This window comes from Lichenostomus cassidix, chromosome 3, assembly GCF_008360975.1.
Source record: "Lichenostomus cassidix isolate B80296 chromosome 3, HeHo_3.0, whole genome shotgun sequence".
NCBI lineage: Eukaryota > Metazoa > Chordata > Aves > Passeriformes > Meliphagidae > Lichenostomus > Lichenostomus cassidix.
Window position 1 is genome coordinate 16,019,562 of NC_139483.1, and position 14,740 is coordinate 16,034,301.

Genomic DNA, 14,740 nt, shown 5'->3' on the forward strand with positions numbered 1-14,740 from the left:
GCATTCAGACATAATGGAAAGCATGGGAGCCTTCTTTCCTGCTGATGTACATGACAGCAAATATATCTGTGCATATTGACTGCTTTATTCTAGGCTGAGCTGGAAAACGGGGAAGGACAGCTCAGGAATGGAAAACATGGAGCACTGAGACAAATGTAAGCTGTATCTGTACTTACAGAAAGCTTTAGAGCATGTTCTACCAAAGACATTAAACCCTGTGCCAGTCCATTATCAAAGTGATGCACCAAGTTATACCAGGCAAGGTTCTCCTCTCTGTCTTGCAAACCATCAGGTTCCATTAAAAAAATCTTACAGTGGTTAAGAGCCAAATGACCCAACTCTCAAAACTGCATGGCAAAAATGAAAGGGGACAAAAACTAGGTCAGTATTAAGTGCTTCTTAGAGGAGCTGAGGTGGGAATACAATTAGTCCTGCTTTAGAGAAGTCTTGTGAATCCTGAAGGGAAGCAGGAGTCGCTGATTCTATTTCCAGATGTCCTTCATGCAAGAGACCTCTTTCCTCAGGTGCAATAAACCAGCTTTATGGATTGCGATTAAACTGGGACAGTTCACTAATATTAAGATCTAGCCCCAGTTTGCCTTTTATTTTCATGTTGCAAACAATCTAAATCCTTTGCTTTGCATTTTACTCATCATAAACAATACCTCTACAGTATACAGCACAGAACAGCTGCTACAGCCTGGCAGAATACTTAATTATCCAGTCGAGAGTTAAAATTCCTTCTTATACATATTGTTCTCTTTGATGGCAATTAGATGAAGAAAACTGTATTTTCTTTGCTATATTTAGATAAAGAGAAAGCTTTGGGATGGTACTGACAGACTGATGTTCTCCAAAGTTTTGGGTGTAGCAATCACTGCTCTTAGTAAATATGAAGAGAAGGAAATAAACTCTTAAGAAATCCTAACTGGGGAGGCCAATATTAGGAAGAAAAAGATTTCCAGGTTCTTGCCAATAAATAAAGTCAGAATGGGCATGCTGCTAAAATGACAGTGGACTTGGAACACACCATTTCAATGTGCAAACACCACTCACTTTCAGCCCCAGAACACAAAAAATAACAACACATCAGATGCTATGAGAAGTTGTAAAGATTTGTAGCTTTCTTTCTGCATTCTGGCTGAACTAGCACTGCTTTCTCTCGTCCCACAAGAAAGGCACAACACATAGCCCCAGAGGGCGATTTTGCTGGCAGAGCTGAAATCAGACCTTTCCCGAGAGGGTCAGAAGGATTATTTTGCCAGCACTGATCCCAAATACTCCATCAGCCAACTCCTTGTCACAGCATAAAGGCACCACAGCCCTGCAGAACTACTCACACCGGGAAAACCTCAAAGCCTGGGTCACACTTCACAACAATTCGAGTTGATCCCAACACTGCTGAGGAGCTCGGAGCCAGCTGGGCTGGAGGTGACACTTCGGGGACACCTAAGGACAGCCGCGTTGGGGCTGAGCTCCTGTGTCCTGCCAGAGTGGCTGCTTTCCCCTGGGGCCCCAAGGGGACAGAGGCACACACCGGGCTGGCACTGCTTCCCTGTGCATCCAAGTGCGAGCCCGCCCGGAGACAGAGACAACGAACTATATTAAGGACAACGGGGGAAAAAATAACTACGCGCCGCTCCGACAGACAGAGATTTTGAAGGAGGCCAGAGGAGCCCTTGCTCCCATGCTGATGTTTCTGCTGCCCAGCTGCCCTTTTTGAGCGCTTATAAATCAGGCTGCTCGCAAGGTGTGCGCTTCCCAATGAAATCCGGGATGGCAGGCAGGAACGCCGCCACTGCCCCGGAGAGATAGCCATACATGTATTTCACACACGTACATACACAAACACGCATGGAAAGATGCATTTATATATATATAACATGCACCTCTATAAGTACACACATATGTACGTTTATACACACGCACGGATACGGGCGGTTCCGGGAGCGCGGCCACCCCGAGACACCGCGCGCACGCCGGCGGCCGGCCAGGCCAGGCCGGTCCGGTCCGGTCCCGCCCCAGGCACAGCCGGCAGCATCCCGCCGGGAGCGGATCCCGATCCCAATCCCCATCCCCATGCCCATCCCGGTCCCGCACCCGCCGGCCCCGCTGTTTACCTGCTCCCGGCACCGCACGCGCCCCCCGCCGCTCCCATTGGCTCCCGCCCAGCGCCGGCCGGCCAGCCACAGGCGCGCCCGACCATTGGCTGCTGCATCTGTCGCTCAGCGCGTGTCCCCGCCCACGAGCCACTCTGCTCCAATAGGAGATAAGAACGGGAAGAGGGCCGGCCAATAGGAAGGCAGCTGTCCCGGCCCTCACGCTGCCCGATGGGGGCTGTGAGGCGGTGGCGCCGCCATAGTGGGGCGGGAGCCGGGCGGGGCCCGGGAGGCGGGCGGTGTCCGGGAGGCGGGTCACGAGGAGTCCTGCGATGGCTGGAGTTGGAAGAGAATGGAAAGGTTATCCAGCTCCAATCGCCTGTATGGGCACGGACTCCTTCCACTAAACGAGGTTGCTCCAGGCCCCGTCCAGCATGTCCTTGCACACTTCTAGGGATAGGGCAGCCACAGCTTCTCTGGGCAACCTGTGCCAGTGCCTCACCACCCTCACAGTAAAGAACTTACTCCTAATAACCAATATCTAATCTAAGCCTACTCCCTTACAGTCTGAATCCATCCCCCTTTGTCCTGTCACTAAGTGCTCTTGCAAAAAATCCATTTCTGTCTTTCTTGTAGACTCCTTCCAGGTACTGGAAGGCTTAAATGCTTATCAATGCATTCCATTAGTAAATGAAAAGATACACGAGTGTGCAGATCCTGATAGAAATAAAAGGGATATGAAGAGAGAAGTGTGGAGAAGTAACTAGAGAAACCAGAGGAAATGGCCAAAGAATCGCGTCTGACCCCTGCTCGGTTTATAGATCAGAGGAATGAATAAGGAAAATTACAATTTCACCCTCTTTGCAATGGGTGTGGGAGTTTGTATTTTCAGAATGAAAGTGGTTTTATTTCAAATTTCAAAAAAGCATGATAGTAAGCAAGGTAATCCTGTAGCTAGATGAAATTGCTCTTCAGTCAGCACACAAACCACTCCTGCCTCTGTTCCCATTGCTTTATCAAGCAGCAGTCAAGTGAAATTAAGGTTCTGGCAGCTGTGTAGAACTTGCTCATCATCTGTGGGGGAAGAGACACGAACTGGAGTCATGGCAATTTCCCTCTGCTGCTGTTGTCATTTAAGGAAGAACCTCAGGCACAGACACAGGGAGTATTTACAGCAGAGATTTGCTCCACGCCGCCCATGATGATCTTTTATACAAAAGGAGTGAAGGGTAAGATGATAATAAAGGAGACACAAGGTACAATACATGAACTTCCCCCTGATATATCATTGGACAAAATGGAATCTTTTTGCAGATTCCAAATCTTAAGTTAGCCATCACATTCTTTTCCCCAGATCTCCTGCACAATATCAGTGACAAGTGATACACCTTCCTTATAGCCCTAATCTTTATTTTGAACACTCTGCACACAAAACTAAGTAACATGTAAAATTTTTCAGAGCCCCAGAGAGCAGCCTATCCCAAAATGGCCAGCTGTCCTTTGCCAGGGTAAAGTCAGTCTGGAAAAATTGATAAACTGTGTGCTTGGTTGCGTTCTTCACTAACCAAGAGCTCTTCACTATCAGAGCTCTTTCTGGCAGGTTTCCCTCAAAGGCTGTGTCTACCTTTGGTCTTTGTGCTGAGCTGTTGAGCTCCTTTCCACTGGACACTTGATCCAGTTGGGGATTTTTTTGATGGGAATTTTTCTGATTAATTGAATCCTTCACACATTTTATGCTGAGTTGCTTTGTCAAGTTTAATATTAGGAGAAGGAACCATTTTGGTTGTACTCAGGTTTTCCACAACTACAATCATTTTACACCTCTTTAGACCCCTTACAGACTTTTACGTGGAGCATACATATCTGACACAAATTTGGGATAATGGTAAAAGTATTTATCTGTTTTAAAACATTTGACAGCTTCGAAGACAAAGCATTGACAGTCTGAGCTGTGCTGCTCTTCACCTCAATGGCAGCTGGCAGCCCAGCTGAGCATGGCATAGATCTGTGCAGGAGATAGGGAAATTCTTCTTAGGCTCCTTCTTCTAGGGGATGAAGGGATGGGAACTGGTTTTACAAGCCCAGTTACCCTTTATCAGCAGCTTTAGAAGCTAAACTTGCAGCTTTTTGTATCTCTTAAAAGTGCTGCTCTGATGTATGAAAGGCACATAGGTGTCTACTCTGGATTAAAATCTAGAGACAAACAAATTCCTTGCTTCTTTCAACATTCTCACTAGATCCTCTCTTTTGCTCTCACCCTGATGGACAAATGCAAAGATGTGTAGGTCTTGTGCAACCTAGCAAAGGGTTTTAGGAAAAAAATTGCATATACTGCAGCCTTCATGGAAGCACAAGAACATGGGTATGTGAAACCCACCTGCCTTTCCAAGAACGCATGTCCTGCTGCCTCCTTTGTAGTTTTAGAGGCAAAAATCTAACTTAGCTTGGTATTCCTGTTCTGTGTTCTAAAGTGGGTAATAGGAAGACAAATTGTTGTGTTGGTTTCTCCATCCAAGGGTGTTACTTCCATGTAGCTTTCAGTCAGAATGCCTTTTCACATGTTTTTTCCTAGCTGCATCACATGAAGAGCATCTGACCTGAGAGCAAGTTAACAGGTTCTTTGTGCAAAGCCTCATTCTGTATCACATGCACATCAAAAATATTTCTGATTTTGCTTTTTTTTAAACAGATCTGTGCAGTCATTTCCTTAAAGGATCTCTAACAGATAATGTAGAGTGTGCCCTTTTCCAGGGAAATCATGTACCCAGCTGCATCACAGCTTGGTCAGAGGTCAGTGTCTGTCTCCAGGCTGGTGGTTGTTCTGAAGTACCCAGGGACATTCTCTGGGATTGCCCTAATGTGTCCCATTTTGGTGCTGAGATGTTTATGGAAGGAAATCTCAGGGTCATAATCTTTTGGTCATAAACTGTTGCAGTCCTCCAAATATATCCAAGGAATTGTGATTGTTTTATTTCAGGAGATGTAAATAATACCCGGAAACAGGACTACTGACACAAATCCAAACAGAGATGCTCCCTTGACTTTTGAATGGAAACAGACTTGACACTCTCTGTCAAAATAACATTAAAACTTCTTGTGCTTGCACAGAAGATATGAATAGTGTCAGGCCCAGCCCACTGGAGTTTTGTGCTGGAATAGACAGTACTTTCCAGGAGTCTTGCTCAGTTTATTCCACTCCATAGATCTGCAGTCCCTCAAGAAAAGGTCACTACTGAATACCAAAGCAAATATTTTTCTCATAACTGAAGGAGATCTCATTCATGAGAGGACTTAGCAAGCAGCCAGGGCTCATGACGGAGTGCCACCTGTGGGCAGGAATCATGTATTGGTGTCACACTTCCGTGTGGATTTTTAGAGACTGTTCCCACACTGGTGTATCCCTGGTACCTCAGATCCAACCAGACAGCTCAGATTTAAGCTCCAGTACTGAAGAGTGTGGTATATCCTTCTTTCTAAAACAGAGCTAAGTACAGATCCAAAGCCCCTAGACTCTAGGCAATGGATATGACCCTTGGAAGCTCAAATCCATGTTAAGAAGATACTCCTAAGTTGAGTCATGAATGTTCACTCAGCAAATCCCCCATGGTGTTGCACAGACCTGAGATCATCTTGTGGTCCATTCCTTCCAGGTCTACAGCATCTCTGTGTAAATGGCTTCTTTCTAAAGAATATGAGATTCTCTCAAAACCAAAGTGGTGGGAAGGGAATAGGAATTAAATCTGGAGACGTGTGCAGTGATATATCCAAATCAATGGAATGTCACTGAAGTCTTACTTTTAAGCACGGGTTCTTGACAGGCACATCAAGCAGGAGTAGGATTGCCCCCGTGGGAGTGCCATTGCCCAGTGGGAGTGCCCTGTGCCTGCCTGGGACAGAGCTCCTGCTGCCATGGTACCCTCTGGACCACTGTCTTTCTCAGACAGCTTCTCCTGCCTCTTTTTGTACAAGTTTTGTACCGTTTTCCTAAAGAATCAAATTTCCCTTTAGGAGACAGATGCACCAGTGTGACAAGCAGTATTATAACTTTAAGGTTGTTCTATCTCTTTGGCTTTTCAGATCTTGGGACAAATCCTTCAGGCAATCCCAGGCTCCGAGCAATCAGCAGACCTCTTCATGTGACTTGGAAAACTGTGAGTTAATACTGCTCTGCTCTGTTTGAAATCAGTGACAAAACAATAATGACTTTAACCGAAATAAGGTCTGTCCTGGGAAAAAGCAAAGTAAATGTCTAACAGTTTTTAAAAATGGACATGACAAGAAAAAATATAAAAAGAGAATAAACATTCGTCATTAAGTTCCCCATAACTACTCAGATGAACTGTGTAATTAACACCATGGCCTGTTGATGGCCATGGTGAGGGGGGCATGAGTAAGGAATGTGAATTATAAATTCATATTCAAATAAATACTCCCAGGTTTCATTGGAAGGAGATTCCCGCGGCACAAGCTATGAAAGAGCGTCTCGCTGTGCCCACTAGGGGACAGAGCTCTGCCGCGTACATCCATCCTTCTCCTCGGGAGCGAGATGAGCTCCGACATCTGCAGCTCCAGCTCTGGGGCGCTCTGGGATAAGCCTGTCAGGGAATTTTTAGTGTAATCAGATCCCTGCGAATACATTCTCTGCTCATTTAGCCCTCTCTGGAGAATGTATCTGTGAAATGACTCGTTCTGCGAGTCTCCTGACACTACCGGAACGATTGATTTGAAGCCACGTTGTTTGCTGTATTCCAGCTCTCTGGTCAGGATTCAGATTGAGCCCAGCTTGTCTCTGCTGGCACAGTTGAATCATGACCAGTGTTCCCACTGCTAGAGCTAAAACTGTAGCAGCAATGGCAAGAAAACTGAGAGAATATAGGCAAATTTGTATATTTCACTCCCCTAAGGGACAAGGGGAAAATTGTTGTATTTTGATTTTTGTTTAAAAAAGGTGCAAAGTTTGGTTGCTTTATTTTTCTGAACTTCACTCATGTACTCATGTTAAGCAGCAGTTTTCCAGAGTCCATTGTCATAGTTTTGCAAGTTTTTCTGCACAGAAGCACTTAGAATGGTTTATCTTAGTAACCTTTAAAGTAAATTAAGGGAGTTTGTTTTAAACTCCTTACCCTTCAGCAGGAGTGGCAATTCCTAAAATAGCTTTTACTGGCATTTAGTTTATTTAACTTTGCATTAGCACCATTTAATCAAGCCTTAAATTAGGTTTTGAACGAACTTAGTTAAACTGGATCAAGCTAGTTTGATTCTCAGTTATTCAGTAACTGAAGAGTTTATTACATATTAAGATAAATAAGAGCATTTATACAGGGATTTTCTACTGATCAAATAAAGCAGGTTAAAGGCAATCTACAGTTAAAGCACAGTGAAACTGTGGCTTTTCAAAACCTTGAGGCTTTTTCTTCCTCTTGTACAATGAAACTGTAAGTTGAAGAAAAAAACAAAGTATTTATTTTATACATCAAAAGCATTCAAACATAGATCTCAAATTAAGGAAATATCAGTAACTAGTGCCTCTTCATCTTCTTCTTTATAACTTCCCTCCTCTTTTCCACATCTGACAAGCATCAATTGCTTCAAGAAGAACTTCAGAAGTTAATTATTTTAAAATTCTGCAAGGTATTGTACTTTGCTGATGAATAATACTTCTCATCTGTAACTTTTTGTAAGCACAGTTAAGCACCCCTTTATTGCCATTCCATTGCCATATTTCATCCAAATCACCTTGGTGTTCCCATACATCTCACAGATGTTTACACATAACAATAATATGTGTTTCCAGGGCAACAAAACTTTGCAGGCAGTATGGGAGACACTCATCCTTGGTCAAAAACTGTCTTCACAAAACCCAGTCATGCTGTAGCTCTCACAAACAGCCAGAGTTGACTGTTGGGGGTGGATAAACTCTATTATTTGTTCCTGTCTGTATTTGTCTTTTAAAACCTGTGTAGAACCTGGAATCATTATATGTGTATAAATGTATATCTGCTTTTTAACAGCTCACAAAATTACATATAAAAGTCAAGGAGAGAGAAATTAAAGAACATTACAGAGATCTGACATTGTCAAGGTGAAGTTAGCCTATCCAAAAGTCATTATTCAATAGAGAATTACAGAGGAGAGGACATTGCAAATAAACAAAAATAACAAAAGTTCATTTGAATGCAAGCTACAGGTTTTCCAAAATGTCTGTGGTATCTGTGGAGGTGTATTGGTTTTTTTTCCTAAATCCACATGAGGAACTGGATATTTGCACAAAAAGAAACAGTGTGGCTTAATATATGGAAGCTGGCAAAATGGCACAAAAGAGAATGCTCTGTGGTAGAGCCAAAGTGAGCACCTGAGCAAAGGTAGGTGTGGCACCAGAATTTGGCTTGGTGCTCAGGGATGCAGTCTGAATTCCCTGACATTTCCAGCTGCTAAGAAGCCCTCAGAAAATCTAGACCTGCATCAGGCAGTCAGCTTGGTTTCCTCTTGGTTCAGTCAGGAGCATTTAGGTGCTTGAGATCCTTGCTAAAAGAATGCTGCTGCTCTGTGGACACATTGCCTGATAATCACCAAACCGCTCAACTCCAGCATCTGTGCTGTCACTGAAGGCAGCGTAAAACTCAGCAAACGGAGGGTGGGTGTAGTGCTGTCAGGGGAGCTGCAGTCCCCATATCCAAAAGAAAAAATTACAGTTCTTCATGGCATGTAGGGAAGATGCAGTTTCCTCATCTACCCTATGAAGTCAGATGAGTTTACTCACACAAATGTCAGGAAAAAGCCAATGCAACTCCAGAGATACCTCCATGTTATTGTATTCCAATGTGAGTACAAAAGCTGTGATAAGTAACATCCAAATCAGATATATTATTTAAAAAGAAGATTCCTTCAGTACAATTTAGAAAAGGAAACATTAATGATGGTGACTTTCTGTATGAGCTAGAGTAGCACTTAAGAGACCAAAATTTCCCATGTACTCATCTCAAATGCTGAATCTGAGACACCTTGGACCTCGTTTTTATATGTGCTGAGCAGACAATAGTCCACACTTGTGCAAGTCATGAGGTCCATGAAAGTCATGGCTTTCATTTAGGAAACTAGACTGGTTTCCTCTTACACGTGCAGAAATCAAGACAACAAAAATCATTTTTTAAGATGTTGGTCTTGACCTTTCTCTGCATGGGAAAGATGATAATCACCCCGAGTGAGAAGTGCCTCGAGGCAGCCCTTCCAGGGAGGGAGGGGGTAGCAGAGTGCTATGTTGTTCATGGAGATGAGCAATGCCCACTGTACTGCACACAATGCCAACACTTAGATCATTTCTCACCCACCTCTGCGTTCCTCCCTAATCTACATTTCTGTCTCCTGTGTCTTTCGCAGAGCTTTGCACACTCCTGTTTATTGCAACATGTATACAGGAGGTTCCATAACAACGTGAGAGTCATTTAATTCTTCCACCCAGCACAGCTATATTGGAAACCGTTAAAACATTTCACCTCTTAAAGTAATTTCTTGTCTCAGACAGCCACTGTGACACTTCTTATAAACTCAACGCCTACTCTGCTTATTCAGGGAAGATTCCTTGTGAGTGCTGAATCAAGTCTAGCCCTCAGATCCCGAGCTGCAGTTAGAACAGCCAGTAGCCACAGCAGATGCAGTCGGCAGGAGATAGCAGAGCAGTGCTCCTAGACCTTGAAAAGATGAACTTATTCCTGCTACAGAGGTTCGGTCTGAACACAGAACCTCTATTTGACTCTAATCCCAGTGCTGAGCTAATGTGTCTAATGGCTTCTCAAGAGCTACCTTGGGCACTCTCAGGGAATCAGCACTTCTGAGAGCCTTTAACCACCAGAACCAGAGTAGCTTTGCTGCAGGAAGGAAGTGGAAGTGGAGATTTGAGCAGCAAGGAGAGAAGAGCTTCTGTCTTGGGCACTGATTTAGAATACTCATAATCCAGGCTGGCTTCCCAATTCCTGCACAGACTTACTAAATATTCATAAAGATATGACCCTTTCTTACACCTGATTTGGAGAGTAAACTCTTGGACAGAGAGACTCCTGCATGTTATATATATGTGCTTTTCATTTGTCTTTATGAGATTCTGACTCATAGGGTAATTTGAATAAATTTTGAGTCGGGTGGCTGAGCCAAATAAATCAGAGTTGGACTGAAATTGGTTTGAACTGATCCATAGTAGAGATATATGGATTTTATTTGAATTCACAAGAAAAGCTGTAAAATGTTGCTCTGGTTTGTGGTACATACTTTACTCAACACAAAATGAAATTCTTCCTTCTTATAGTGACAAAAAAAGTTAAATAGTAGATAAACATTAAAAAATAGCTTATGGTAGTGGCCACCTCTTCTGCAAACAGAAGCACGCATGTAGGCAGTATAAAACCCACATCTGAAAGGATGTGACCCACATCTCTCATTTCACACAGGAGCATCTTCTCAAAGCTGTTTTACATCCACAGATTTAGTCAAAGGGAGGAACTCTGTCTAATGTTGTGATCTATTTTGATCTTGTTGTAAAGCCAATGTATTTCTGACGTGCTGAAATAGTTCCTTTCTATGCTAACAACATTACCATAATTTTTGGTTCAGCCAAACCATGCTGCAAAGTTAATGGACAGTTAATCACTCTAGAGGTGAAAGAGGTCAGTTGTCAGCATCTCTTATTACTGTTTGTGGTTTATTTGAACTATTCAATGGACTCCTATAAATAGGATATAATCTCCTATAGAAATCTACAGAGAGTGGAAAAAGCATAGAAATGATACCAGCCTCCTATGTACTGTTATAGAAGGACTTAGAGTGATGGGAGTCTTTTTGCTGCAAAATAGTTCTTGTGAAGTCTGAAACAAACGTGAGTTGACTCACGCAAGAAAAATTGAATCATAAAGAATAGCTACTTAAACAGAAATGAACCCAAACACCTTCATTAGTGTCTGCAAATTGTAAAATTGACTCTAACCACCATATGAGCTGACCAATCCCCACAGAAGGAGAAAGAAGAGCTAAAAACAGAGAGAAGGCAGATGGGACAAAGAATAAATAATAATAAAGACTTTGTACTGTCTTCAAAATGAAGACTTTTTTTGAGGTCTGCAGTCCAATTTATGCCAGATGTTCTGAGAAAACACATCAAACTTTTGAATACACATCATGGTGCAACATGGAATTCTAAACAAATACAGGGTTGCATTTCCCATCTCATCCCAGAAAGCAATGCATCTTTCTTCATCTTTTCCTAATGTTCTTCTGTGCTTCTTTGTCTTCTTGTCATCCTAATTCGGGGTCTGTCCTGTCAGATGCTGAGCTCACCGTGATGCTAAGTGCTGAGTGCTCTTGAAGCCATTGTTCACTTGAGTTTTGTCACAGGGGCTCTGTTTTCCTTGGTTTCCAAAGGTTTCCTGATGGCCAGCAATGTTATATGGTGATAAGCAATAGTATGAGCTGTTCTTCAGAAGGAGAGAAAGATGAGGCAGAGAAGGAAGGAAGGAAGAAAGAACAGAAGAAAAGGGGGGAAAAGGAAGAAGAAGGGTTAAGGGGAACAAAGGGAGGGAAGGAGTGGAAAGAGAATTGCTTCCTGAACAGTACTTGTTCTGGCAAATCCGAGTTCTGGCAAATGCCACTGATCGATGGCAGTGTTGAGCATTCAGCAGTCACTGAGCACTGGACTGTGTCATTTCCAGTGTGCCATAAAAGCATGTCCACTCACAATGGAGACAGGAAGGACACTGTGTGACTCCTGTAGGACAGCTGTGCAGCTTTGCCAGCTGCAATGCTGTCATTACACCCTGATGGAATGTAGGACGGACAGGAAAACCCAAACCTGTTCCTTGCACTCTCCCTTAGTCTGACCTGAGGGGAGGAAGGAGCATTGACTCACCAGGAAATATGAGTGATATATTCTATGGGAATGGCCTTTGCTGCTGGTGCAGCTCCTGGATTAGCCACGTGCTGCCCTTTTTCTGGGTTTTGCTGAGCACACCGCTAGTGCCTGGGGCCTTTGTCTTCCCTGGGCTGGGACAAACCAGTTCATCTCCTTGAAAGCATCCCCTTGGGGTGTAGAGACTGGAGAAACAGAACAAGCCAACTGGAAAAGAGTTATCATTTTGTGGTGAAGTGTCAGATGGAGTTGTGGTGATAAGGGTTCATTCTCCTCCATGGAACCTGCTCTTAATACAGGCTGCATGTCTGGACTTCTCCTCAGGCAACCTTCCTTCATATGTGGGTCTGGTGAGAGTGCATCAGGTACTCTGGTTTTTACACCACTTAGAGGTTCATGGCAGGTGGTGTAATCTCTCTTGAAATAGGGGTCATAATAAAAGAGTACAAAAAAAAAAAAAGCAGAGGAGACAAGTTAGTTATCATTTCCAAACTAAGAAAGAGAAAGCTATGATAACTAAGCATTTGCTTCAAAAAAAGACAAAGGTGGATATTAAAAAGGCCTCATAGGGGCATTTTAAATCTAAAGTTGAGGGTGAATAAAATGTTTCAAGACAGTTCTGTTAAGTCATAACCCTTCTTGTGTTTTTGTCATTTGGAAGCAGAAAAATGTAGAATTTTCCAAAGCATCAAAATTGATGTAGAAACACAAATATTAGTTGTTTTCAGCCATTTCAATATGGAATTAATGTGTAGGTACTAATATAATGCTAATATGCATCTTGGCAGCATTCAGCAGATGCCACAAGAAAATTTAAATTTTTGGTACAGCAAGATATGGATCAAGTACAAAAAAAGCACAATATGATGTCACTATATTTCCACTTCCTGGGCTCAAAGTAATCAGAAATAACCAAAACCTATTTTTTCAGTATTTCTGCTGCTGAGAAATACTGCGTCAAGATTTGCTGAAAATAACCAGAGAAATAAATTCAGGACATTCCCTACCATCCTCATCTCTTACCTTGTAAAGGATTACTGTGTATGTACCTACATCTGTCCTACCAGAACATCCTGAGAGTTACTTCATATGCAAAGGAACTGATTTACCTTGCCAAAAGCACAACCTGCTGCTGCTAGTGTGTGAAATTTGTCAGATGAGGCAGATACTTGAGAATCCCCTTCCACTTTGTTGAATCCATGAAGACTAAGCTGACAAATGAACATTTGCATGGACTCAGTTTCAAATATTTGCAGAAGTCCTCTCCTTGATAGCACTTCATTTTTGAAGAATCTTTAGCAACTACTATGCAGTTTCCAGCATCACCCCACCAAATTGACTGGAACCAATCGCTTCCATTAAGTTTCCAGGGTTTCTTCAGGAAGAAAAGGGATGAAAAGCTTTGCCGGAGCTCTCTTTAAAAAAATTAGCACCTGTGCTCATGGCCCAGGGTTGATCTGGCAAAACTTGATCAGAATTTTCTTCTAGTAGAAGTGCAAAAGGAGCAGCAGCAGCAGCTTTTCTATCACATACTGGAGGGACAAGAGAAGTTGAGACTGCCAACTCAACTGTCTTGTGTGGAACAGAAATGCAAAGATGTTTCTGAGGAAGAAGGCTCCATTTTCAATCTGTTTTCTCAGTTTGACTAAGATCTCCAGCTGTGGCACTTCACCTGACCAGCCAGGCTTTGTCCCGCTCGACAAGATGCAAGATGAAAAGCAATGGTGCCAGCTGCCTGGGGAGCCCAACTGATAGTTTTCAAACGTCACCACAACACCCATGGTCACATCACAGCGTGGCCTCTGTCTTTTGGCAAAATGAAGCAAGGGCAGAAGAAGTTGCTAAATCACACTGGTTGCTTTTCATTTATCAAGTTGCAGATGTTTGGAGCCAAGGGTCAGGAAGTAAATAAAACTGTGTTTGCATTTCATAAGTCCTGAAAGGTCAGTGCTGCATCCAATTGCCTCTGGGAGTTGGTCCCCCAGGAGGAACAGGGAAAGTGTTAGGAGTAACAGTGGCCCAAACTCAAACTTTTTCAGCTGGGCACCTTTCACCCACGCAAAAAATGTTTGTACACTTTTTTTCTTGAGGTGAAGCTCCTGCTGCACTGCCTGGGCAAAGAGCTTTGAGCAGCAGGGCTGGGGCTGCAGCCACTGCCTGGCTGCTGTGCTTGTGGGGCTGCTTCTCCTCTGGGCATGGCTTCTCCTTCTCCATGTGGCACCCTGACTGGCACCTCCTGGCCTCCTTTATTTGTCTGGGTTCTCCAGCTAAAAGAAATGATGCTAAAAGAAAGCAGAAATCTGTTTTCTGTACCTCCTCATTTCTTCTGTAGAATAACCCAGCTTTGTGGTTTCATTAGCATTGCTTCTGGTACTGAGATGATGCTCTCAGCTTTCAGCAGTGGCTGCTCTGTAGGATTTACTGTAAGTAAAAAGTTACCTAAGTACATTTTCAAAATGAAATAAACAAGAGCTATTCATTCCAGCCCTTTCTTGGGTTGGCTTCCTATGCTTTTATTTGATATTTCCCCTTCAGAAACCCAACCAGCAAAACCAATGATGCTCTACTGAGCTTTTAGATTCAACCCTTTCTGCAAGACTGCATGACTTTCAGTAAAGAAAAAATTTGATTGAGTGCCTGTAGGAGTCAGTGATTCTCTTCCCTTCAGCGTTTGGGTTCAACTCCATAAGTTTTGTGACGCACTAACAGCAGTGTGAGGACAATGAATGTGAGCCCAAGAAGTACTGGA